We start from the raw sequence: 27,601 nt of genomic DNA, 5'->3' as shown, positions 1-27,601 counted from the left end.
GGTGTCAACCAAGCCGTCGTGTTCATGTTGGACAAATAATACCAGTTGTAATGAGTGAGTGAGTGCTTGAGGGTCGTACTTAACGATTTTTCTGTCATATTACGACGAAGGAATATTTAGAGTGCAGGTAATGTGCCTCCTTGTTGCAGGACGGATTTCCACCGCTCTTTTATCTAGTGCTGCTTCACTGAGGCGGCTTCCCGTAGACACTGAGGCGGCTTCCCGCTTGAGCCATTATACTGATACGGGTCAACCAGTCGTTGCACTATCCCCTTCATGCTGAACGCCAAGCGAGAAAGTTACAACTTCCTCTTTTAAAGTCTTAGGTGTGACTCGATCAAGGATTGATCCTGGATCTACCGGTCCCGAAGCGGTAGCAACTGTGCTATCCGGGCCGGTCACAACCCTGAGAAATATGATATGATATGATGTGGCCAGTCTTGTAATCAACAACTGGCTTCTACCTCGTGCGTTGCTGGTACAACTCCCATCGAGCATAGTGCAACTTCAAAACTACGTGAACAGTGTTCCTGAGAGATATTTAGGCCGAAGGGACTCTTGGCGGCATGAAGTGTGGTTGCTATAATAAACCCGTTAACAAAGCCAATTCTCTCAATGCTATTTAGTTGTACTATGTGCTCATGTCTTACGCTAAACTCCAACGACGCAACCCCCCTAAACCAGCGAGCTAATGATGTAAAACGTGGCATTTCTCCCATGTGATTGAAAACAGGAAATGCTGCGTACATCGGAAGTAATAATGAAACGGTGTTTTTATTTGAGTCAACTAAGGAAAGCAGTCTCACTTTTAAATCACATTAAAAATATATCCCCGAAGTTTATGGTTAGAAACCTGCGCTTTGTCCACTGCATGCGTTGTGCACACAATCGGCCAGAGTATTGCGCTACATGATATTCGCATTAGCACAATCCACTGGGGTGGCTAGCGTTTCGAAGAGCAAGATCCAAGAAAGCCAGGAACTTTTCTTTTCCCACGGAGTTTTCGTTTTCTGGGTGAGCTGAATTGCGAATTACATCTACCTTTGCATAAATTTTGATTTAGCCAGAAGAACTGTTCTGCGTTCCTCTCACTAAAACTAATGCTCGGTGACAAAGAACAACTATCTGCTGGTTACATTGTTAGTCCTTAATAGTATGGAAATGACGTGTCTGTAAGAAAATCTGTAGTAATTATTTTGAAATAGTGAAAGCTTTCATCAAAATTGGCTTCATTGGGATAAATAAGACATGGTTAAACTGATCAGCGAGCAAATGTCCTCAAGGTGCACGGCTAATTACTGGTATGTGTATCGTCTCTGGGTCTATCATACCTGGTCAGGTCATCGATACTAAACAGAGCTCAACTCCATTCTAGACTATTCGTCCGATTCTAATTCTAAATAGGCCGAAACGGGATGTTATTCGGCGACATACAAGAATTAGCACTGAATTACAGAATGGCTCGTTCTTACCCACAGCGAGATCACATTATAGTTCGCCCATCTCAGGGCATTATTTGTCGCTAATGAGTAATTACATACAATCTGATCCCATGTTTAGTACACGTAAAAATCTTCTTCCTGTCGTTTAAAAGCTAGTCGAAACTGAAATTACAGAATGTGGATTAGAAGGGAGAAGCTGAGTCGAGTCTATTTTTTTAAAACACTATTAGTTTATTCGGTTAAAAATGACAAAACTGATAAGTTAAGCGTTTGAGCCAAAAAAGGTCATAAATTTTATAATATCCACCTTCGAACTACAGACCCTTTATATTGTACATCTTGTCTCGACAGTGTATTGGTACAAAATATAAGCGTCATGTCAACGCGGTTTCTTTCTCGCCGACAAGAGGAGCAGTTTCACATTTGACGTAAAATATACTAAAGTGGGTAACAATACGCCGTAGTGCCCAGCATATTTAGCCTTTGGCATTTATTAGATCATGAGATTTACCCAGAACATGAAAACTTAAGAGAATGTCTGCTTGATCACTGTGTTTAATTCCGCTTAACCCGCTGTATATCCATCGCGATGAATTGTATCACGTTGGATATATAAACAGTTGCAATCACAGCGCAACAGAGATACATATTTTGTTAACGACAGCTGACATTCTAGCATGGTAGACGATTTGAATACCGATTTCACTCAGTCACATAGTGCATACTTTTGCGTCTTTCCAACATCATTGGAAACTGTTGACCACTTCTCTTTACATGATAATGTCTTATTTCCGTACGTTATATACCTTCTTAGCTCTTTGGTAATTAGTGTTAAAGCATCGTTTGGGGGAATGGTCCTTGCGATTACTGACCCGGAACGTCCTTATACTGTTATACGAATATCTGGTAAATTACTTCTTGTCTATGCGTCGAAACAAACATATGAAAATATTGCCCACTATAGGATGCATCTTGTCTGTTTACATCTATTAACCGAATGATAATTTTTTGAGTAATCTTCAATACATGTGTGCCAAACAAAACACACTGGATCTGATGTATCAGCTTTGTGAAAAGAAAAACTTGAAGGATTTTCGGATAACCCACTTACAGGATTACACAGGATTTAATCTAGCTTTACAGCTGCTGTCACTGGATACACGTAAAACTGAAGGTGCATCTAGTTATAAAATGGAAAAAGAGAGCCCCAGAATCTCACCATTACACGTGTTGAGCATATTTCGCTACAGAGACGATTTCAAGTCTGTTTGAATTCACTTTACTCATGTGACACACAATTCAAATGCCAATGAGTTCAAGGCAAACACTCAGGTTTGTATTTAACGAGCAAGGACCACGCAGAAATGAATGTAGGTCTAATTTATGACAAAAAACCCAGCAGGTACATTTTTTTTCAGGTCAATTACTTGGATGATATCGATATGTTTTCAGCACGATATTTGTTCTGGCCACCAGACTCATTAATGTAAATGCGTTAACGGCAATTAATCAAAAACGATAAATCCACGTTTAATATTAACGTCTGGCAAACACACCGTCACTGTCAGCAGAAAAGGTTTCACATAATTGAAGACATGCAGACAACGGTGCCTTGGCACCTGTGAGAGTTAAGAAATTTATTTCTGTGAAACACAATCTCTCTGCATTTTAGGTTTGTATTTAAGAAGCAAATGCAACGCAGAAATGAACGTAGCTCTAACTTATTTCACATAAACCTCAGCAAGTATATTTTTTCAGACCAACTATTTAGGTGATGTCTAGCAAACACACCATCACTGCCAGCAGAAAAGCTTTCACATAAATGCATACATACACACAGCGGTACCTCTGCGCCCGTGAGTTTTTACTTCTGTAAAACACAATATCTAAACGTAAACACTGATTGAATATATTCCTCTCTGGCCATACCTGCCATAGTCTAACATACGAATGGTCATGAGTTTTCGCCGGGTCTGCAGGTTTCCTCCCACAACAATGCTTGCCGCCGTCGTATGAGTGAAATGTTATTGATTAAGCGTAAAACGCCGATTAAATAAATAAAATAAATCATTAAATATATATCGTATATATCAACTTTAGTCTGTAGTAGTTAGGAAAGGTTAGATACCAATCTCTGACCATTTACCAAGATATATAATTTGAGCGAAAAATACTTAATATTGTTGGTAACATATTCACGGAGACAGTTCTCTTACATAAGCATACAGCATTGCATTTTTAAACATTACATAAATGACAAAGGAGTCGTCTATTTGATTGGCTACGTCTGTTCATTCGTATGTGCGTGTGTCATTGGTTAAGTCTGTTCGTTTGTGTATGCGTGTGCTATACGAACCATTCTACAGTAATTCTAGATCAGTGACGTCTAATAAATTGCATTTAACATTAGTGCATTTTTACCTAATTCTGCTACTACATCTGTTTATGTATTCACATGAACCGTTGAAATAAAACCCTGATAAATTGACACGAGGCTGTATTTCACCGGTAAAGTGTGCCCATTTGCCGGCGTGATTCTGTCTGTATTATTAGTGCTGATTAGCTATTAATCATTCCTTTAATAAGTCAATTCGAATTAAATATATCAAGTCATTTTGGTATAACTTTTTTGTTATAATTAATTTTCACTGCTTTTCTATTTCCGTTAGGTTCTCGTTGACATTTACGTTTTTCTTCAATTCTGCCACAACTTCGCATTAATATTTAATGCCAGAGGACAATTGCTTGTATATCTCTAGCTGCAGTGAAGCGGTGTTACCTATACGATTCAGAACACAACAAAACTAACGCAAAAGTTTATTCAATCACAGTATTGAAAACCTCGTAAACATCAACTTGGGAACTTATATTCTACATACATCACCATATGTCTCTGCGATAATGGTGCTGCTATATTCTGCACAAGAAAAGCCCTGGGCATTTTATCAACTTAGGAAGTGTTGGCTACACAACCTTGTGAAATTTGTACTGACTTGTATGTAGTACCCTACATGTACACAACCGTGTGCTTTTCCGATAAATATAAACGACCACAAATTCCAACACACGTGCAAGTACCAACGGACTGAATCTTTTATGATAAATGCGGAGATCTCGCTGAATCGTTCTTCCTTGAAATCTATGGAAATGTTCGGGTAAACGTACTTGTGAGCACCAAGGGATATAACCAACCAATAATACTGATACTTTAACCAACCCAGTCGCAGGAGATTGTCTTGCACCAAGCGCCTGCCATTGTGTCACGCTCTTGGAATGATATTAGCACTTTTGTAATGAGTGTCGCAGTTACTTAGCCTAACAGATACAAAGCACGTTTATCCGGTAAGATGTCGCTAGGTACATTAACCAAAGTGCGTTTGTAGGATGATCCCTTCATTGTGCATCGAAGGCGGAATTGACCTTGAACGAGACACAGGCTAATAGGTAGTCAAGAGAGCACACAATAAGGACATGAGATTCCTTACAGATCTTTTGAGTCAAGCTTGTCTTTTGGTCGTATGCTTTGACACTATTTGACACCAGCGAGCTAATGCTCAACGCGTAAAATGTTCAGCTCCTCCTACTCAATTTAAACGCAAAGAAAACAATGAAATCAGCTGTATATCACATGAAATATTGTTAAAGACGTACTGCATAGAGAGTAAAACAGTGTGATAGCTGGCAAATGGTCACACTTAACCGGTGAAATACGGTCCCTTGTCAGTCAGGGTTTTATTCCAACTTTTCATGTAAATACATAAATAGTAGCAATTTACACGCCCCATAGCATCATGTTTTTGAGAATTTGTCCAACCGAGTTAAATGGTTTCAGAACATCAGATTCTACGGTGGTTCGCAGTGAACCAGACGGTATCTGTGACGTCACTTTCAAAGTTTTGATGGACAGCTAGTAATGATGTCTAATCGGATATACTTCCCGTTGACGTTTCTTTTGCCTTTGAAGTAAAGCAATGTCGCCCATACATCCATAACTGTCCGAACTGCAGAGAAAATCCCAGTAGTCTTGGCAACCCATTGATGCTGATATTGGCTGAAATGTTTCTTATTCCCTTGACTATAACCAATGCGCAGTGACGAAAATCAATGCAACTGTTACGATCATCGTCCATGTACATTATGTAATTTGCAAGTCGGCGTGTATAATAAGAACTTTCATGCAGCAACTCAATGCGTGCTTGTCTGAAATCAGCTAGGCTTCAGCTGATCAATACTTTCAGAAATGTCTCCACCTAATTGTACAATGGAGTGTAGGGTTAACGGATGTACAACGACCCACAGGCATGGCGATAAAGAGATACCCGGCCATTTACCGGATGTTCCATAGTCCTTTGGGTCCATTTAACTGGGCGAATACAACTTCATTTTCAACACTGTTTGACTAATACTAATTATTAAATCCCAAAAGGGTCTCAGTTTACCAGGTAATTGCATTTTACATCGGACCAGATCAGAATACAGATGGACAGACCACTTCCGTATTCTTGGTTCTTGGTAATGGAAGTTGAAATTTGGATACCTTTTGTATTATGACTATATTGACGTTGGGAGATTCTTATTTCTAAAGCCCAAAAGTTAGGTTAAAGATCGAATTTCAAATTTTGACTGAAGTCAGAAATGGCTTTGTGGCTTGTGTACTTTTAAACAAAATTTGTGGAATCGGTCTTAGCAAAAATTGTCTATTATTTATAAATATGCTGACGGCGACTCCTTTTAACCGGCCTATCCCAACAGAGTCTCATTTCTAGGACTTCCTTGAAAAGACATACCAAATCCACCCGACATTACGCCTAATACATTTTAAGTCTAATGTTACAGGAGAGACAGTTTTGTCTACTAAATGTCTAGTAACCAAGTACAAAGGTAATTATAAATCATTTACCCAATCCTTGCTGCAAATTATGCCCGGGGTCGCCCGATAGCAAACTAATCTCGTTGGTCAATAACAGGACTTCATGCTAAAACCGACATTTCGCACAGCACTCGAATTCACAAAGAACTACACTCATGCCTTATGGGTTTACAACTATGTAGCTTTAGGGGATTCATAATTTATGCGGTCCGTCGCTTGTCGATTGCAGCACCCCTCTTCTATATACAAGCGAAATAATCTCCAGCTAAATGCTCCCTTAACTAGATTGTTTAGGATTGCCATAAGTGTCTTATACCGATACCAGCTGTCTCGGAAAACCATGCAATGGATTCATATACATTCGCTACCAGATCCTGTTGGAAAACACCACACGGTCCATTCAGGTAGAGATACACAGTGGCCTACCGATGACTTTGATCCACACCCCACGAGCCTGACTTGATAATGTTGACGACAACAGTGTATCCAGCCACGGCGGAAATTACCACATATTAAGCCTCTATTTCCTTTCAGTAATTACCTTTAAAACACATAGACACACCAACACACACACTTTACGATGCAGTTTACCTCGTTCTGCCCGTTAGGCCTAAGTAAAGACGAAGAAGCCATCTACAGGAGAACATCCCGGACTAACGTGATCAAACTAAGTGTCAAAATACATTGATATATCCCACGCCACCCAGGCACGTAAATGGTATTAGAGTAAAACAAATAGGTACTTTGAGCGAGAGTCAATCTCGACGGGTTTCGGTTAGGTCCGATATACTGACTGACGCAAAATGTGCTAACAACACAGCATTTTGAGTGATTATAGACCAGTGACGCCTAATAAATTGCGCCCATGAGGTTTTCGGGGTGAAAATAATAAGACCTCAGCCCTCTAGGTAAGCTTCTTGCAGAAGGCGACTAGCCTAGAGCTCTCCCATATGGGTACGGTTAATATAATAGGCTCCCACCTTCTCGGTTGTGTGAGAGGTAACCGGGGAGTGATCTGTTTGTCGTGGGTTGCGACCCGTAATCTCCGAAGACGGGATCCTTATGGCTGAGGGCGTGTTGGTCTTGCGAGATCCTCACGTCCAACAGCCCACTTTAGTATTTACTAGGAGAGAGACACTAATCTGCCCTGTCCAATCAATCGGCTTGGTCATCTCTTGCCTCGGCGTGGTCCCAATTTCTTCAATAACACTCTTTAGAAGACGAATGTTATCTCTCAAATTTCATTTGCGGGACTGCGTGTGAGACGGCGGTTCATGAGCCAGTTGATTAGTATGTGTCTGATGTGTGAACTTATTCACTGGGTGGGAGACGGAGGGTCTGATATGGATGTAATGGAAACATCACCCTCACCAGGGAGATCTTCCAGCCGGTCTCCACGGAAGGGTCGTTCTCGGTCCAAACATAAATATAGATCTCCCATATGTCTCCCTCCGAAATGTCTATATATGTCAAAATTATACAATGGAATTGTCGGACTTAAGGTAAATTTTATCGAAATATCACAGCTAGTTCAATCATTAAATCCTATTGCCCGTTGTCTTCAGGAAACTCACCTGAAAACATCTGGCAAAGATAAAATAACTCGTTCTGAAGATAAAGTATTTAGACAGTGGCCTTGATTTAATTAACCTACCAGTTGATTCTTCGGTACTTAACGATTGGCTTAACGATCTAGACATTGATGCTCTACCTAAAGTTAAACAGGTTCTGAAGGATCCCAAGGTGCAAGAAACACTCGCTGACCTTCATAGTAAATCTGTCATCACTGTAGCAGACAAGGCTCCCAATAATGTCATCTTTATTTGCAAGAATTATTATTATCAAATTCTTGTTCAAGAGCTATGTGCATCTAAAACGACATCCACGTATTCTGCTACTACATGTACTCTGGAGGAACTATTTAACAAACACAAAACCTTTCTTAAAGAAAGGCGCATAAATATACCTACCCGTCATACAGAAATACCACAACTTTACTGGATTCTTAAAATGCATAAATCCCCATACAAGGCTCGATGTATTGCGGGTTCAAGAAGCTGTACCACCAAACTCTTGTCAACTCTACTTACGAGAGCGTTACAAGAAGTAAAGTCATTTTGGAATAAGTATTGTTGTGCCATAACAAAAACTTCAGGTGTCAACTGCATGTGGATTCTTAACAACTCCAAACGTCTTACGGAAGAACTCGATGCTCATATGCATATACCGTACAAAGACGTATCCACATGGGATTTCTCTACTCTCTATACTACGATTCCTCACAAAGATCTTACTGAAAGAATATCGTCGTTAATTGTCTCGGTATTTACTAAAACTGGTCACCGTTACATTAACGTCAGAAGCAATAAGGCTTATTTATTGAATTACTTGAATTTCTCATTAATAACATCTATGTGAAATTCGGAGTACCATTTACCAACATTGCATAGGTATTCCAATGGGTACCAATTGTGCGCCTCTTTTGGCAGACCTATACCTGTTTTCATCTGAATACGACTATATGCATACATTACTTAAAAGTAATATCTTTTAAGCTCGATCCTTTTCATTAACCAAGCGGTATATTGATGATCTACTGGCGTTAAATAATCCCCATATTGCTGAAGCGTTGAAGGAAATCTATCCGCCTTCATTGGAGTTAAAGGAGACAACAGATAGTCCTGATGGTACATCTTATTTGGATCTATATCTGTACAAAGACGGACAAGGTCTCCTTTTACGCCGCCTTTACGACAAAAGGGATAATTTCAATTTTGATATTGTAAATTATCCTTATTTAGATAGCAATATACCAAAGGGTCCTGCATATGGCGTATACATATCTCGCCTTGTAGCATTTGTCAGATCTTGCGTTAATTGTGATGACTTTAATCTACGTCACAAGTTGCTAATTCAAAAACTAGTTTGTCAAGGATACTCCATGAAACGCCTTCATTCGAAGTTTCTTAAATTTTACAATGAATATAACACTCTCGTTGGCAGGTATGGAGAGAGCATTCAGAATATCTGGTGATCTGCATTGTGATCAACCACATAGACGGCGCTGTTATCCCTATGTACATATCTATCACGTACATGGTATTTCACAACATAGATGGCGCTGGTTGCCCAGTGTAATCGTCTATCTTGTATGTCATGTGTAACATCATAGATAGCGCCTCATGTAGCATGAGATCTTTACATATTAACGGGTGAGACGTAATCGTCCGTTACCTTTGAATCATAATCTGATCGGTTAGGGTCTGTAACGCTCGTCATTTTCAAACTGTATCTAATACCGCTTAACCTGGGGTTAGGGGCCGTAAAGGTAGCCATGCCAATTACATCAGCATGATGCCTTTATGAATAGTTGCAATAAAAGCGCGACTGAGATACTTGTTTAGCTGTTATTTGACATGGAACTCATTCACGGACTGCGAATTTGAACTTTGATATGGAATTCATGCCTGGAATATTCATTGTCTGCCAGGCATCATTGAAAACTGATGACTGCTTCTCGCTTGTGTGTTACCGGCTTTATTTCTTATTTGTATAATTTCTTACATACCTTTGTCTTCGGGAGTTAGTGTTAAACGTTGTTGTGGAAATGGATCTTGCGTTTATCGACTTGGAACGCCCTTTGCGGACCACGAATGGTATAGGAATGTCGGACTTGACGCTTATATCTTAAAAATTATTCATTATACATCTCCACAAAATCTGGGCTGTCCATGAACGTACACCTAAATCAGATGGACACGCTTTTATAAGAAAATGGTTTGTATATAGTGAATAGCTGAACGATCAGGTTTTTGTCCTATCTGGACGATGTTACTCTATTATGAGCAGCAGCTGCAACCCGTGATCTCCCATGACGGGATCCTGGTGACTGGGGGCGTGTTGGTCTTGCGAGATTCTCACGTCCAACACGCCACTTTGGCCCTTACTTGGAGAGAGACGGGAGGTTGGATGGGCCAGGTCCGATCAATCGGCTTGATTAGGTATTGCTTCGTCGTAGTACCAATTTCCTCCGAATTACCACTCTTTAGAGAATAAATGTTTTTTCTCAAATTTCGTTCGTCTAATCTCTCTATGTATCTAATGTATCCATCAAGTCTTCCTCTCAGCCGACTTTGTCAAGTGCAGATAAAGAAGAACTTGGCGGACTTGCATGAAAATAAACCGGACAGTTGACCGGCTTTCATTATTCTCTCAACGGAGAGTGAACAAAAGCCGGCCTCGAAAATTCATCACTTTCTTTTAAAAAGGGCTATTCAGAGCCGGGACAAAAATTAAAAAAAAAAACACAGATCCAGAGACATTCTCAGTGAATGTTTTCGGCAACAGCGATCAAAGAATATAATTACATTAATTAAAATATCTGATATATCTGCTTTCACATCCCCTCACCATTCCATGAAGAGCTGTCAGGGAGTAGTTCGTAATAAGGATGGCAATATAATTATCTATCCGAGGAAGAAATCTGCAAAGAACTAAATTCACAGGGTGTTACTAGAGTTAAACGCTTCACTACGAAGAAACCTGGTAACATCCTTAAACTAAGCACATATTTTTTTTACCTTTAACACTACTTCCCTTCCGCTGTTTATCTACATTGGCCTGTATAGGGTTAATGTGGATTTATATAGCCCTAATCCCACACTTTGTTTAAGTTGCCAAAAATGTGGTCCCAGAAAGGGCCAATGTAAGAATAAACTTGTTTGTTTCAAATGCAGCAGTGAAAGTCATGATGCTTTCGACTGTAGCAGCAGAGTTAAATGCCGCAACTGCAGTGGAGATCATGTGACCTCCTCTAGGGACTGTCCTCTTTTTCTTCAGGAATATCAAACTAGCAATTCATCTTATCAGGACGCCCGGAAATTTGCCTCGCTCTCTAGTACTTCTCTTCAGACTTCGTTTGCCAATGAGGTCAAGCGAGTAACATTTGTAGCTATTCAAACCTCTTTGACTTGGCCCATTGGAAACGACAAACCTAGTTCAAACCTAGGCCGACCCCCCGCCCCACCCCACCTAAAAATCACAAAAACAAGTCCAAAAACAAACGTCAAAGTAATAATACTAAAACTAATAAACCTAGTAGACCCACAGAGCATCCATCTAGGGCCACTAGGGATCCTGTTCCAACCTTTAATATGTTTGGATCGTTGGTGGACGATTGTCCTTCAACATCAGATGCGGATGTGATGGATACATCAACCGATCCCTAAGAAACGGTCGTCCTCGGTCCAAACATAAAGACAAATCTCCTATACGCCTCTCTTCATAATGTCTATATATGACAAAATTATACAGTGGAATTGTCGTGGTCTTAAGGTAAATTTTGTTGAACACAGCCAGTTCAATCATTAAATCATATTACCCTGTGTCTTCACTTATACTTATATTCAGGAAATTCACCTGCAGACATCTGACAAAGATAAAAATAACACTTAAAATTATTCATTATACAGAACTTATTCAAATGAAGAGCGAGCCGCAGGCGGCTCTTCTATCTTCATAAATAACAATATTTTTCACAGCCCTGTTGCTCTGGATACAGAGCTTCAGGCTGTAGCCGTTCGTATTTCATTGTCAAAGGATCACATTATATTGAGTTTATATTGCTCCGAACACCTCTTTGTCAGCTTCTCAGATACATAATGTAAAAGAACAAATGCCAAAACCTTTTATAATAATGGGAGATTTTAATTCCCATAAACCCGTATGGGGTAGCAATAACACAAATAATCAGGGCAAGATAGTGGAAGACTTTTTATCTACGGAGGAATTGTGTTTTTTCATTGATGGTTCTAATAACTATTTACATCCGGGTAAGGGCATCTGTTCTGCTGTCGATCTTACTATCTCAGATCTATCACATCGCCCTGATTTTTCTTGGGAGGTACGTGAGGATTTTTCTGCTAGTGACCATTTTCCTTTTTTTCTAGAGCCTATCACTTCTAATTCTGTGGCACGTGTAGGCAGTGGAAATTCGATAAAGCAGATTGAATCGCATGAGATGTTCTGTGAGGCTTATACCATGGCAGAGATTCTCAAAGCAGCAGATGATCCTATATTTAAATTTAATTAATTAGAATTAAGAATTCTACAAATCCAAAAGTAACCGGTGATACGACAATGACTGTCGAAAAGCCATAAAGGAACGGAAAAAGTCTGAACGCAGTTTTAATCATTGTCTTACTGATAATAATTTAAACCAGGTTGGTATTTTTAGAGCTAAAGCTTGTCAAATATTTAAGTCTAAGAGACGATCTTGTTGGCAGAACTTTGTCTCTTGCATTACGTCAAAAACACCTATGCGTGATATCTGGAACATGGTTCAGAAACTTAAGGGCAAAAATGATAAAGCAAAAGTCCAGCATTTAAAAGATGGAGGTAATGGATTAACTCCTCCATTTGATATAGCTAATAAATTAGCTGCGGCAATTTTTCAGAAATCTTCTTTGAAGAACTATACTTCAGAATTTCAGCATATTAAAAACCAGAAGGAGAAAGATCAATTGCCCCTTTCTTCTAAAAATTTAGATGATTATTAGCATCCTTTTAATATGGAGGAACTTGAAACTGCATTAAAAAAGGCAGACTATACTGCATGTGGTAACGATAACGTTTATTATATTTTTCTAAACCTTTTACCACCAGAATCACTTGAGACTCACTTGGACTTAATATTTGGACAACTGATAATTTTCCACCGTCATGGAGGGAGGTGTGTATTATCCCGGTTCCCAATCCGGGTAAGGATCCGTCTTATTAGCGTCCCATAGCTCTTACTAGCTGTGTTTGTAAGACTATGAAACAGATGATAAGTGATAGACTTGTTTGGTTTCTTGAAGCCAGCAAGTTACTCTCTAATATACAATTTGGTTTTCGTCAGGGTAGATCTACTATGGATCACCTTGCTCGATTCAAAACCTTTGTTCGTGATGGTTTTATCAACAATGAACATGTCGTGTCGATATTTTCGACCTTGAAAAGGCCTACGACACCACACGGAAATATATTATGTTAAAAGACCTCGCGGATATGGGCCTTAAAGGCCGGTTACCAATATTTATATCAGAATTTTTATCTGAGCATCAGTTTAAGGTACAGGTTAGGTCCACTCTTTCTGACTCTTGCGAACAGGAAATGGGTCTACCCCAGGGCAGCATTCTATCGCCTACTTTGTTTGGCTAAAACCGTAACATCTAGCACATAGGGTTCTTCATTTGTCGACGATTTTCATATGCGCTACCGTGCTGAAAATTTGAATAACATCGAACGTCAGTTACAGCTTTGCCTCAATAAGATCGAGAAAGGGGCAACTGAAAACGGTTTTAGATTTTCAACGTCTAAAACCGTTAGTATGCGTTTTTGTAATGAACGGGAAATTCATCTTTTTAGGTATAATATTTGATAGTAAACTAACTTTTATTCCTCATATAAAATGCTTAAAGCTAAATGTACAAAATCTAAATTGGACTATTGGTCCATCATTTACTGTGTCGCAAGGTACTCGTATATTAAAATGTCAAGGTTTGTGGCTCAGTCTTGGTGCTTTTAGAACCTCGCCAGTAGAGAGTTTATACGTGGAGGCTAATGAGCCTTCTTTATATAACCGACGTATCGCTCTTTCTATACGGGACCATATTGTGGAAGCTAACGTCAAGCTAGAGGATATAGCTTCGGTGGCGTTTCCGGAGTCTCCTCCCAGGCTTCTCCTACGACCTAAACTACTATTTGATCTACGTAAACATGATAAATTCAATACAAATCCACTCATCATTCAGCAAGGTTTTGCTGAAATTAACGTTAACTATACGGATTATAAATTTATATATGCTGATGGGTCACAGGATGGAGACAGTTTTGCTTCTACGGCTGTTTTAGAACAACGAGTCTCTTCTCTCCGTCTTCTTCAATCTTCTTTTTCGAGACCAGGGCTATACTCCTGGCCTTATTATCATATGTTTCTTCTGAAATGATATGTAGTGACCCGCTCACCTGCCTCTTGGTAGTAGACCATAATAAGTTTAAAAATCCAATGATACTTGAAATATTAGCCTTACAAAGAAACTTAATTAAAACAGGAAAAGATTATATTCTTTTGGGTATCGAGTCATATTGATATCCATGGAAACAGTCGATGGAAAAATTAAAATCTCGCATACCGATTTTGGATCTAACATTTTGTTTTCTTAAATATATTTCTCACATTTGGCAAGGTGAATAATATTGCATGGTGTTCACCCTGTCATTGGCTCTAAGTTATATACTCACCCTATGCCTCGTAGAGATCAAGTCGTTTTAACCAGGTGTCGTACCAGGCATTCTTGTCTAACTCACCATTTCATTCTTGATGGAGTTTGTCCCCACGTGTGCTGGATGTGATGCTGAATACGGCACCAAATATATCCTAGTTGACTGCGTAGACTTTGCCCATGTTTGGCGCAGATTCTACAAAGTTACCTGTATATGATTTGTGTGACAGCATCGCTGGCGGGCCACTGACTATTTATAGGCAAAAAGTTGTATACAAATAGTTTTCTATATTTTCGGGTTGTAACTGTTTTGGGGTGTTTTATCTAATTTTGAACATGTCCGAACATTTTTGATTCGTTTCTGATGTTCTCACTACCATATCGCGCCTCGTGTTTCACCATGTTCTGGCCACAATATGGATGAAATATTGCCCATGTGGCGTTAAGCCATTATCATTCATTCCTAATAAATTGCAACTGACATCCCTGAATATTTGTTTGCCGACATCTGTTCCTATGGGGCGTGAAATCTGCTACCATTTAAGCTTTTTCATGAATAGCTAAAACAAAACCATAGCTGAGGTAAATTGACAAGAGGCCGCATTTGAACCAGTAACTTTAACACTGATGTTGTGAACGTTCTACGCCCTATGCTGTACGACTTTTATGGTAGTTTACTCAATCTGGCTAAACAAAACAAGCGTAGCCTAAGGGATCTGTCCTGTTTCCCTTGGGTAACTTTGATAGGGAACCAAAACTTGTATTGCCTTCGTTACGTTAATCGTGTTAATAACTATGGTTTCGTAGTATTTAAGAAAAAAGCCACTATGATAAAAATTGATATATGAAAAATGAACTTCGTTCACATTTGACATGTTCAACATAACTCTGTTAGAGACGACTTAAACTCAGTTTGCCATCGTCGTAGTGAAAGCCGTAGTATGAATATTCCAAATATGAACGTGTACAAGCCAGGAACAAGCCGAGCTGTATGTAGTACTGGCTTGTAATGTAACATATTCAGCATTTTTTTAGTTTATTTTGATGAAATCTATTTGATTTCTGAACAGTATTTGTTCAGAGCACCTGGCCACTAATGGAAATACATTTATAGCGTGCACATACCAAAGAAACCCATTCCTTTGAAAAGCGTAGTTACCCACGTGTAACCAAATCCCGTTTGTGGCAGCATACGGTTTGAGATAAATAACGACAAACAACCCTATACAACCCAACCCTGAACAGGTGACCCCTGTTTATAACAGCATATGGACATCGGTACAGCCTGAATATTGCCATTCCAGTCTAGCCAAAATTTGTGATCATAATACTTTCACATTCGGGAATACATTGATGATATAATCAAACAAGGCAAAATTTAGTTTCTGAACTCGTATTTTGTCAATATCATAATCTTAAAACATTAGTTTCAGTAATCCCATTTGATGTGCAAGACCTTTAGAAGACTCATTCCACTTTACCCCAGGCGCCTAGATAGTGACCAGCGTCTAATACGTTGCAATTAACATCATTGCATTTTTTTTACCTATTCCTGCTTAAGCCATGATGCTGGGGGGCGTGTTATTTATTGCTATTATTTATGCATTTACATGAACAGTTAGAATAAAACCCTGAGGGAGGTCTGCCCTTGCCAGATATCACACTGTTGTAAGTCCTTAATTATATTGCATTCCTGCATAAACTAGTATTCTGCTGGTGGTCTAAGGATCCCCGAGGCCTGGTCCCTTTGCATTGTTTTAATGTGACTATGTTAAATGTGATGACAACACCACATTTTGAGTAAGTCTAGACCAGTGCCGTCTAAGGGCTGTATATAGTGCGCAGGAATAGGATAGTCACCTGTACAGCGGCTATACAGGTGCAGTTATTTACATGTCGGTTTGGGGATGGTCGTGGGTTTCCTCCAGCCCGGTTTCCCCCCACCGTAATGCTGGACGCCGTCGTATAAGTCAAATATTATTGAGTAATATTTAATAATATTATTAAATAAATAAATGGCTGTTTTAAACACACGCCCTTGAAGTTGTATATAATTCGGCTTGCAGCATAGAGGTTAAAAACAGAGCAGCGCCCACAGTGTGATCGCTAACAAATCGTCGAAATGCAGCCTCATGTCAATTTTCCTCCGTTAGGGATTTCCTCTAACTGTTTATATAAATGCTTAAATAGTAGCAAATAACATCTGCCCTGCCACCATGGCGTAAGCAGAATAAGATAAAAAAAATGCTGTGATGTTATTTTCAATATATTAACCGTCGTTGGTCTATTTATTCAAATGGTTTGTTAGAATTAACGTTTTGTGAACACATTAATAACATGTAATAAATTTCCCACGTTTTATATTGCTCTGCGCATAATTAGCTGATATCTTCCCCCTTGTTCTCATAGACCATGCAAATTATGCACCATCAATTTCTCCCCATGAGGTGCATGGGTTATCTCTCTTTCTTGAACGTCATACTCCTTCCAGTCCACAGCTCCCCGTTTTGTGTCTAACTGAATAGTATACATGTATTTCAACGTGCTGTGTGCAGCTATTAGATGTGAACCTATGTAAACATCGCTAAAAATGAAAAAAAGGCACCCAGATATTTAACCAGTGTTTTTGGCTGAACTTGCGTGGAGATTTCATCGTTCTTATTCAAAGAAAACCGCTTCTCAATTTTCGTTTTAATGATAGGGAGCAGCAGAGAGATTTTGCAAACTGGCCGTAAATTGATTTTTTGCAGACATATTCTTGTTCACAAAATTTTCAAGAGGACTTTGGCAAAGGCAGCAACTCCTACTTCGGCACAGGAACACGAGGTTTTATCCTTCGATAACATTAGCTATTTTACATTTCGTCAAATTGCTTCTGTACTAGTTTAATAATTGCACTAAAAAGATATACAGAGATAAAAATCACTGAGATCCGGCATTTTTAAGTTGCTTGCATTGCCAAGTCTGTCCGTTTAATTATGCGTTTTTCATTACGTGTAGACTTGCTAGATAAAAGCTGAAAGCGTGTGGTTCTTGCTCCGAATATTAAAACTTGTTTTCGGACATTGTTTTTTGTTGTTTTCACAGGAAACTGCAAATTGTAGCTGACTAATGTTTGATTAGTCTTGGATTTCAAACGAACCTTTTAAACATCTTCTGGACTGACGCAGAAGCAGAAAACCATTCGTGCAAACCGCTTGGATCTTAAAATCACAGGCAGTTCAAGTTAATTTTCCTGTTTTCAGATCTTAGTTTGTCTTTATTTAACTACTGTAACTATTTGCTGCATGTTTCTCGTTGGGCATTGTTTTCTTTGATGTTTGTTGGCAGTAAATCATGTCTTCAAATGATCGAATTGTTTGATTTGACTGTCTTCTACTTTTCACTTTCCGTCTAGTTCTGTTAAGCAATTATCCTTTCTTTGCAATTCTATTAAAATATCACCACACTGATATTCAGTATGGGTAGTGCTTGTGTATCCCAAGCTCTGGTGAAACCATCTTACTTATACATATACAAAACAAAACACTTTTCTCATTACTTATATAATCTGGTTTTAAAACATATCGTGAAAGACATTCAGATTTCTTTATCCGTCTCTGTGATATGGCTGCTCATTTTCACTACTCCAAAAATGTAGTAGTTACACAGGAGTTGAATGATATTGAACTTCTACGTTGGCGGTCAGATTAACAGCTGATTTTCAAGGACTTGAATGCAATAAATACATAAAAAAATGCTTGTTTTTACTGTGAACGCGAACGACCCTAAAGTTCAACCAAAAAATGTTTCCCATAACTCAGTAAATAGGTATGTATGTTCATGAAGTTATACCTTGTGATTTTGTGAATGACAAGGCAGCAAGATTTACACAAGATTGACCTTAAAGTGAAATTCGCTCTCATGCAAAATATATAAAACATCCCTGGAGAAAAATGCTAAATGCAGACATGTACACAATCTGAATGATTAGTGCTTAACGCCACATCGGCAATATTCCAGCCATCTCCTGTAGAGAACAGGTTGAAAACACGAGGCGGTTGAGGTTTTCGATATGGTAATGAAAACATCAAAAAGCATACAAATGAACCAAAAACAGTTAAAAACTCGAAAATCACTATATTTATATAACAGGTAATTTGGTAGAAAGCATATGTATATATCCGGTATATATAGATATATAGCTAATAGTTGGAATTTATATTTTATGATACAGGCCAATTGCCAGACATGGGCAAAGTCTACACAGGCAACCAGAATGGTTAATGCCGTATTCAGCATCACATCCAACACACACGAGGGCAGTGCCTCTACTAAGAATAAAATTGTGAGTTAAACCAGAATGCCCGGTACGACACGGCGTTAGAACTACTTGATCTCTACAAGACATATTATGTATATAATAATTGTAGCCAAAGATTGGGTGAACAGTATGCAGTTTATTATGGGCCTGCATGTCCCATTCTCCCTGCCAAAGTCGACGAATATATTTAAGAATATTAGAACGAGAATCCATATCCGGTACTTTAGTATTTAGCACTACATATCACAGCCTTCTGGGCACGCCCAGATGAAATATATGACAAGGCCACGAGTATAACCCTGGCCTCAACAGAAAAGATTAAGAAGAGGATGGAAGACGAAACGTAGAGACTCGCTGTTCTAAGACAGTCTCAGACGCAACACTATCCCCATCCTTAGACCAAATCAGTATATTTAAATTTATAACCCGCATAGTGATAATTGAGCAAAATTTTGCTGAAGGCTAAAAGGATTTGTATTTGATTTTTTATGTTTACGTAGATGAAAAACTCTGGCCGTATGAGGTCGTGCATTGTCCTGCTGCAAAAGGATACCCCTTTGCTGTTGATGCACGAATGGCACCACAACAGGTTCCAATATTTCATCTCGGTATCTTTGGCCAGTCAAATTTCCCTGGATGATGACCAATCTCGTTCTCACCTGTCCACAAATTCCGTCCCATACAAGCACCCCACCAGCACCAAAAGGGTGGACATTCTGTATGCAGTTTTGTGCCAATCCCTCTCCCCTGCGTCGATACAAACAAATTCGACCATCATTTCTAAAGAGGTTATATCGGCTTTCATCAGTGAACAGCACCCTTTCCCAGTCTCGTCGCTGCCATCGACGTACAACTGTTGCCCAACGCAGCCTGTTTTGACGGTGTAGAGGAGTCAATGCCATACCGGTCTTCGCCAGGCGTTGTAACACTTGGCCTGCCGGATCTTGGACGATCTTGTGTCCTGCCTGTTAGGCGGTAACGACCCAACAGTCTGCTGATAGTGGCTTGACTGCAATTGAATGTTCCGGCAATGTGGTGTTGGCTAGCCCCCATGTCGGCCATACCAGTGGCTCTATCACGTTCTGCTTGTGTGAGTCTCGGCATCTCTTAGATGTTTTTTATGGTATTGCACCCTTACCATGTGCTACATCGGTATTTATACGGCAGTCATTATCGAGAATTTTCAACAGGGCCCATAACTCTGTTTTTCCGATTTTTCGTGATGTCTTACACCAATTTCAGTAAATCTCGTTAAAAAGTGACGTGTACACAGAGTGCTTATGTGCAAACGTATTCGCACAACGTTCAAACTTATTCAACTTATTTTTCCAGAGAAAAAAACTGCATTTAAAAGTTATACGTTTCTTTTGTCTGGTAGTTTATAAATCTTTCAGACAATTCAAATTATATTTTATGATACAGGCCAATGGCCTTCAAATATTTTATGACAACATCGCCAGCGATGCTGTCAAATAAATCACATATAGAGTTGATTGTGTAGAACCTTTGCCTAACATGGCAACACATCCAACACACTCGAGAGCACTGCTCCCATCTAAGATGAAATTGTGTGTCAGATGAGAATGCCCAATACGACACCTCGTTAACACTACCAGGTCTCTGCGAGACATCTGACAAGTATAAGCATTGTAGCAAATAACAGGATGAGTGGCAAGGAGTTTGTTGTCGATCTGCAAGTCCCATTCACCCTGCCAAACGAATATATTTGACAATATTATACTTCACGTCAGTATAAGGGATTTTAACCCGAGATACGGGTTAATATAGGGCAGCTGTCGCTTCCCTGTCCACGACTGTGTTTCCATGGACACCAGTGGGACTTGCTATCCAACAAAATATAACATCTTTACCTTTTTTTATTAGTTTTCGGTGTTTGGCTATTATCTCAATTATCAATGGATTTTTAAATTTATTATTCTGAATTGCCAAAAGGCAAGACATCCAGTCGCTGCATATCACTGCCTTCTGGGCATGCCCAGAGGAAACATATGATGAGGTCAGGAGTATAGCCATGCCTAGGCAGAAAAGATAGAAGATAAAGGTGGCAGACAAAGAGAAGTGGCCCGCTGATCTAAGACAGCCGCAGTCGCAACCCTGTCCCCATCCATTGACCCGTCAGTATATATAAATTTATAATCCATATAATCAGCCTTGATTTCAGCAAAACTTTGCAGAATTATGAAAGGATTTGTATATGATTTATTATATTTACGTAGATCAAATATTAGTTTAGGTTGTGGAAGAAGCCATGGAGGAGTCTTCGGAAAAGACATCGGAGCTATATCCTCCAGCTTGATGTTAGCACCCACAAAATGGTCCCGTATGCGAAGACCGAATGAAGGGATCTTTTTAGGACATTTAGTATATTTGTCTACATATAATGGATTGAAAACACAGTCGTAGGCAGGTTTTGTTGGATGAGCTTTAATTTTTATAGCATACTGAAGGCTCAGTTTTATACGTCGGTTATACATAGAAGGCTCATTAGCCTCCACGTATAAACGTTCTACTGGTGAGGTTCTAAAAGCACCAAGGCTGAGCCTCAAACCTTGGTGATGAACAGGATCCAACATTTTAATATACCACTTCCTAGCGGAACCGTAAATGATGGAACCATAGTCCAATTTAGACCTCACCAGAGAATAAATTAAGTAAAACTGATCGGTCGGCACCCAAATCGGTGCCAGACACGACTTTAATTATAACGAGAGCCTTTGTACATTTGCCTTTAAGCATTTTAATATGAGGTATAAAAGATAGCATACTATCAAATATTATACCTAAAAATTTGGTTTCTCCGACAATTTTAATCTATTCACCAAAACATTAGGCTCAGGGTCAAGATCAAGTTTCCTTACAAAAATGCATACCGACGGTTTTAGACGTTGAAAAGCTGCAACTGACGTTCGATATTATTCATATTGTTAGCTCGGTAGTTTATAAGGAAATCATCAACGTATAAAGAACCCTCTATGCCCGATGTTAATGTTTTGGCTAGGCTATTTATTTTTATGCTAAACAGAGCTGGTGATAGAAAGCTGCCCTGGGGTACACCCATTTCCTGCTCATAAGAGTCAGAAAGAATGGACTCCACCCGTACTTTAAACTGACGATGAGATAAAAATTGAGATATAATTATAGGTAATCGACCTTTAAGTCCCATATCCGCGAGGTTTTTTAAAATGCCACATTTCCATGTAGTGTCGTAGGCCTTTTCAAGGTCAAAAAATATGGACTCCACATGTTCGTTATTGATGAATCCATGGCGAATAAAGGTTTCAAATCGAACAAGGCGATCCATAGTGGATCTACCTTGTTGAAAACCGCATTGAATATTGGAAAGTAACTTCTTGGTTTCGAGAAACCAAACAAGTCTATCATTAATCATCCGTTCCATAGTCTTACAAACACAGCTGGTAAGAGCTATGGGACGGTCATTATTTGGATCAGTATGATCCTTACCCGGTTTAGGGACCGGGATAATACACGCCTCCCTCCATGATGATGGGAAATTACCAGTTATCCAAATATCATTAAGCAAGTCCAAGAGAGTCTCCAGTGGATCAGCTGGTAAATGGTTCAAAAACTTATAATATATAATAAGTACTATATAATGAATAATTTTTAAGACTTATTTTATCTTTGTCAGATGTCTTCAGGTGAGTTTCCTTATTATCAGGACGACAAGCAGTATCGTGGGCGTTTTTAAATGCAGTTTTAAGTTCCTCGATATTAAAAGGACAATTATAATCTTCTAAATTTTTAGAAGTAAAAGGCAATTTAATTATGTCCTTCTGGGTTTTAATATGCTGGAATTCTTTAGTATAGTTCTCAGAAAAAGATTTTTTTGGAAATTGTCTCAGCTAATTTATTTGTTATATCGGATGGAGAGGTTAATATATTATCTCCATCTTTCAAATGTTGGACTTTGGCTTTATTATTTTTACGCTTAAGTTTCTGAACCATGTTCCAGACCTTACGCATGGGTGTTTTTGAGGTAATGCCCAAAACAAAGTTCCGTCAACAAGATCGTCTCTTGCACTTGAGTAATCGACGAGCCTTAGCTCTAAAATTACGAACCTAGTTTAAATTATTATCAGTACGACAATGGTTAAATCTACATTCAGCCTTTTACGGTCCTTTATGGCTTTACCACAGTCATTGTCGTACCAGGGTTTACTTTTGGATTTGGGATTTGTCGAGGTCTTAGGTATAGTTCTATCGGCAGCTCGTAATACAAGCTCGTTAAATTTTAACATAGGATCATCTGCTGCTTTGAGAGTCTCTGGAGTGATATCAGGCTCACAGAACATCTGAAATGCGATCCAATAGGCTTATCGAATTTCCACCTAACTACACGTTCTAAAGAATTAGAAGTGATATGTTCTAGGATTATAGGAAAATGGTCACTACCACAAAGATCGTCATGCACCTTCCAAGAAAAATCAAGAAGTGATGGATCTGAGATAGTGAGATCGATAGCAGAATAAACGCCATTACCCGGATGTAAATAGGCATTAGAACCATCACTGAAATAACAGTTTCTCCTTCGATAAAAAGTCTTTGACTATCTTGCCCTTATCATTTATGTTATTACTGCCCCATAAGGGGTTATGGGAATTAAAATCGCCCATTATAATAAACGGTTTAGGTAATTGTTCTGTAAGATTATGTAACTGAGAAAGTGACAAAGAAGTGTTTGGAGGTATATACACCGAACATAATGTGACTGTTTTAGACAGTGAAATACGAACGGCCACAGCCTGAAGCTCTGTATGAAGAGCAACAGGGTTGTGAATAGTACCGTTATTTATGAATATCGAGGAGCCGCCTGCAGCTCACTCTTCTTCATTTGAATAAGTACTATATAATGAATAATTTTTAAGACTTATTTTATCTTTGTCACATGTCTTCAGGTGAGTTTCCTGAAGACAAAGGGCAATAGGATTTAGTAATTGAACTAGCTGTGTTATTTCAATAAAATTTACTTTAAGACCTCGACAATTCTACTGTATAATTTTATGATATATCGCCATTATGGAGGCGAGTCCAAGGGCTTGGGTAGCAACAGTTGCTACTCGCTTGACATGATATGTTCTTTTTAATTTTCAGGTTGATAATTTGTTTTTCCTTAACGAAAAGCGGACAGTCCCTTGAGGAGGCCATGTGATCTCCACTGCAGTTGCAACACTTAACTGTGTTACTGCAGTCGAAACCATCATAACCGTCACTGCCGCATCTAAAACAAATCAGTTTATTCTGACATTGGCCCTTGCCAAGACCAAATTTTTGGCAATTAAAACAACGTGTAGGAATAGGGATATATAAATTCACATTAACCCTATACGGGCCAATGTAGATATGCGACGGAAGAGCGGTAGTGTTAAAGGTCAGCAGGTATGTATTAATTTTAGGGAGGTTACCAGATTTCTCCGTAATGAAGCGTTTTACTCTGATAACACCCTGTGAATGTAGTTCTTGGCAGATTTCTTCCTCAATTAGATTAGTTATATCGCCATCCCTGTCACGAATGATTCCCTGACAGCTGTTCAGGGAATGGTGAGGGGACGTGACAAAAGATATATCAGATATTTTATTTAAGTTAAGTCAATTTTTTGACTGTGGTTGCCGGAAACATTCAATGAAAATATCTCGGGATCTAAGTTTTTTAACGTTTCTAAGAGTTCCAGCTGCGCCCTGGAGAGCCCTTTGCAAGAGAAACGGGTGAATTTTTGAAGCCGGCTTTTGTTCACTCTTTGTTGAGAGAACAATTGAAAGCCGGCCAACTGTTCTGTTCATTATCAAGTGAGTCTGATAACTTCCTCTTTTTATCAGCATTTGAAGACAAAGTCGGCTGAGAGGAAGATCGGTTACATGTATTTGAAGCATTTAAAGGAAGTTTTAAAGTAGACATGGCATATATTTATAAATTTCACCCCATATGCTCCCCACCCACCGCGGAGTGCCAACAAGGGCGATGCCTGAACCTGGGAATACCCAGCAGGAAAGACATCAAGGACTCCATACGAGGTATACTCGAACAGATTGATTTATACCAACAGGTTAAATTCAATCTACTCGATTGACCCATGAGCCACCGCCTCAAAGCGAAGTCCCGCAAATGATATTTCAAAAATAACATTAGTTCTCTAAATGATGTGCTGATATAGAGGAAACTGGGACCACGCAGGGGCAAGACATGACCAAGCCGATTGATCGGGCCGGGCCCATCCGACCGCCCGTCTCTCCCCAAGTAAGGGCCAAAGTGACGTGTTGAGCGTGAGGATCTCGCAAGACCAGCCCGCCCTCAGCCACCAGGATCCCGTCCTCGTAGATTACGCGGGGCCTCCGTGGCTCAGTGGGTTAGCGCGCTAGCACAGCGTAATGAGCCAGGAGACTCTCACCAATGCGGTCGCTGTGGGTTTAAGTCCAGCTCATGCTGGCTTCCTCTCCGGCCGTACGTGGGAAGGTCTGCCAGCAACCTGCGGATGGTCGTGGTTTCCCCCGGGCTGTGCCCGGTTTCCTCCCACCATAATGCTGGCCGCCGTCGAATAAGTGAAATATTCTTGAGTACAGCGTAAAAAAAACACCAATCAATCAAATCGTAGATTACGGTTCGCAACGCACGGCAAACAGGTCGCTCCCCGGTTGCCTCTCACACAACCGAGAAGATGTGAGCCTATTATATTCACCGGGCTCACACAGGAGAGCTCTAGGTTAGTCGACTTTTACGACAAGCTTGCCTAGAGGGCTGAGGTCCTATTCTTATCACACCGGAAACCCCACGGGGGCCCATGAACCTGCAACATAATCCTGCAAACGAAATTTGAGAAATAACATTAATTTTCTAAATAGTGGTGCTATGAAGAAATTGTGGGACCACGCAGAGATGTGACTAAGCCGATGGATCTGACCGAGCCCATCCGACCTCCTGCCCTTTTCAAATAAGGGCAAAAGTGGTGCGTTGGACATGAGGATTTCGCCAGACCAACACGCCCTGTCACCTGGATCCTGTTCTCTGAGATTTGACCTGCATGAAATAAATTCCCCTGGTGTATGTCACACATATGAAATGTCAGAACCTCGGGACAAGCCTTCCAAAGGCCAACGATTATTTATGGGAAACCCGATGCATCAATATCTCGTCCTCTATTGAATTCGATGGAAATCTCTGACAAACCCAACCTTGAGCAACAAGATATATAACCAATACTTTATAATAAAAAGATCGTGATGTCTTTAAACAAATTATCTTGCGCGAAACGGCCGTCATTTATTGAAATTGTTGGAGACTCGGAGATAATACTACTTTTGTGATGTGTGTCGTAATTAATTAGCCGAGCAGATAAAAACCATATCGCCAAGTACTGTATGTTACAAACTGTAAGATGCATCGACAAGTATGTTTCTAGATTTAGTAACTTCTCATGCATAGGCCATACAATTCATCTTTAGGCAAGTACAGGTTAGTGTCTGGTAAAGATAACATAGTTTCAAGACAACGTTTCCCAGAGATCTTTTTCGCCTAAGCACGAGAACTTTTGTCTCCACTGGACAACAGACAAGTCATGCACGGCAACATTTATGAGCAATATGTCGGATGGTTAAGCAGCCACATGCGCCCGTGCAAAGTTGGCGGAATCTTGTCTGTAAATATGTAGGCGTTGTTTGTGTATTCTAGTGTTCGATGAAGGAAACAAACATAACGTAGACTTATTTCAGTCCTGTGGATAATCGCTCTTCACGGGTGCCTTTAAGCGACTCGTCGCCCTGTACAACATATTTTAATTTAACAACATTTATTTTAAGCCTGTTCTTTGATTAACCACTAGGATACTTAGGTATTTATACGAATGTCTGTTTTGATGCATAGATTCTCCACCGTTTCAGCATCCTTTGTTCAAGTGTATGAAGACTTGGGCATAATCTGTTCCAGTTAAATACATGCAAATGTAGCAGTATAGCTACGCCAACAATAAAAGCATTGTCGCTGTATTCTAAATCATGCAGTCAGCAAAGTTACTGACACAAATCAAACAACCAGACTCCAAGCGTGTTTTAACATTTAATCAAAACTGCACGGGGCGAGTGTGTAAGTAATACATGTAACACAGGCCCTGACCCTGTGTTACTTACACAATAACGCCGTATTATGACCGCAATGGACCACATTTTCCCAGGACTACTTCATCACTCAAAACGGAACATGTAACTTGAGAAATAGCATGTTTACGCCTATTGTGGATGAAGAAGACCAGAAATAAGAGCACACACAAAAGCGTCCGGTGGAAATAATGTTATATTCTTCTTCTGAGTTGGCCAATGCTAGGATTGATACCTTGGTAATATGTACAGTGTGAATAGGTAAATTGTCCAAGTTGGCCAATGCTAGGATTGATACCTTGGTAATATGTACAGTGTGAGTAGGTAAATCTGTCCAAGTTGGCCAATGCTAGGATTGATACCTTGGTAATATGTACAGTGTGACTAGGTAAATCTGTCCAAGTTGGCCAATGCTAAGATTGATACCTTGGTAATATGTACAGTGTGAGTAGGTAAATCTGTCCAAGTTGGCCAATGCTAGGATTGATACCTTGGTAATATGTACAGTGTGAGTAGGTAAATCTGTCCAAGTTGGCCAATGCTAGGATTGATACCTTGGTAATATGTACAGTGTGAGTAGGTAAATCTGTCCAAGTTG

The sequence above is a fragment of the Liolophura sinensis genome, chromosome 8 (assembly GCF_032854445.1).
Source record: "Liolophura sinensis isolate JHLJ2023 chromosome 8, CUHK_Ljap_v2, whole genome shotgun sequence".
NCBI lineage: Eukaryota > Metazoa > Mollusca > Polyplacophora > Chitonida > Chitonidae > Liolophura > Liolophura sinensis.
The sequence above is the reverse complement of the archived record's forward strand: the minus strand, read 5'-3'. Positions refer to the sequence as shown.